Source organism: Phaethon lepturus, unplaced genomic scaffold (assembly GCF_000687285.1).
Source record: "Phaethon lepturus isolate BGI_N335 unplaced genomic scaffold, ASM68728v1 scaffold6290, whole genome shotgun sequence".
In the NCBI taxonomy this organism is placed as follows: Eukaryota; Metazoa; Chordata; class Aves; order Phaethontiformes; family Phaethontidae; genus Phaethon; species Phaethon lepturus.
This window is the reverse complement of record NW_010513917.1, coordinates 4080-5137: the sequence shown is the minus strand read 5'-3', so window position 1 is coordinate 5137 and position 1058 is coordinate 4080.

The following is a 1058-nucleotide window of genomic DNA, read 5'->3' as shown; positions in this document are numbered from 1 at the left end:
AAAAATGTGTGGACGGGGCACTTCGGGACATCGTTTAGTGGGCGTGGTGGTGTTGGGTTGACAGTTGGACTTGATGACCTTAGAGGTCTTTTCTAATCTTAATGATTCTGTTTCAGCAACATGGTACTACTTCATCTGTGCAATTATTCCATACCCATAGTTTTAGTGCACTAAATACTCCAGCTGTTGGCTGTGAACATCTGTGGGCTGTCAGAGTGTGGCATCAGCAACAGAGGCAGCAAGCATCATTGGTAAGAATCCACCCCTTCCCTAGAAAAATACATGGAGTCAACAAATCCAAGCATGGTTAAAATCAATGGGTTTCTGCAAGTCCTCTACATGCATTTAATGCAAATTGTTCTGGAAGTTCTTTGCACCAACAGCACCATGTGATGAGTAAACTTCTGAATGTCTTTATTTGAAGTATTGTGAAACCTTTCTTGGCTGTTGCCAACATGATATACTTGTAACTTATCTTCTTCTGATACCATCTGGGAAAATCAGCATTACATTTAGATTCATGTCAGGAGAATATGGGCACATAAGCGGAGCTGCTGACCTCAGCAGAAGGACAATGAACTTCACAAACGTTGATGGTATTAAGGGCATACAAAAAGAAGCAAAAGTTGTTTTGAAGGGCCTGCAATGCAAGGGAGAATTTGTTTGCCCTTTCTAAACATGGTGAGTAAAGGTGGCAGGTTGTGTGATATTTCAAACTTCCGAGGTTGTGCTCAGAAGCAAGTAGCTTTGATTTGGTTGAAGCTTGACAGTTCAAAAAGGAGGCAGAAACTTGACAGTAACAGTAGCTGAAACACTTCCTGTGTAAGGAGTTCTACTGCTCTCACAAGCTTTTCCTCCAAAGCAACATAGCAGGTGAGAAGGGAAAACAATTAGGTTAGAGCCTATGAACTTCAAAAACGAGCACCATTTAACTTCTCCAGCTAGATTCATATGTTAGAACAGGCAATCAAGGGCTTTTGTGGTCAGTCTGTAATGCTTTGTCAGGCCTAACCAATCACGTCACTAGGCCAGTGTTAACATCGCACCTGGGCACAGGC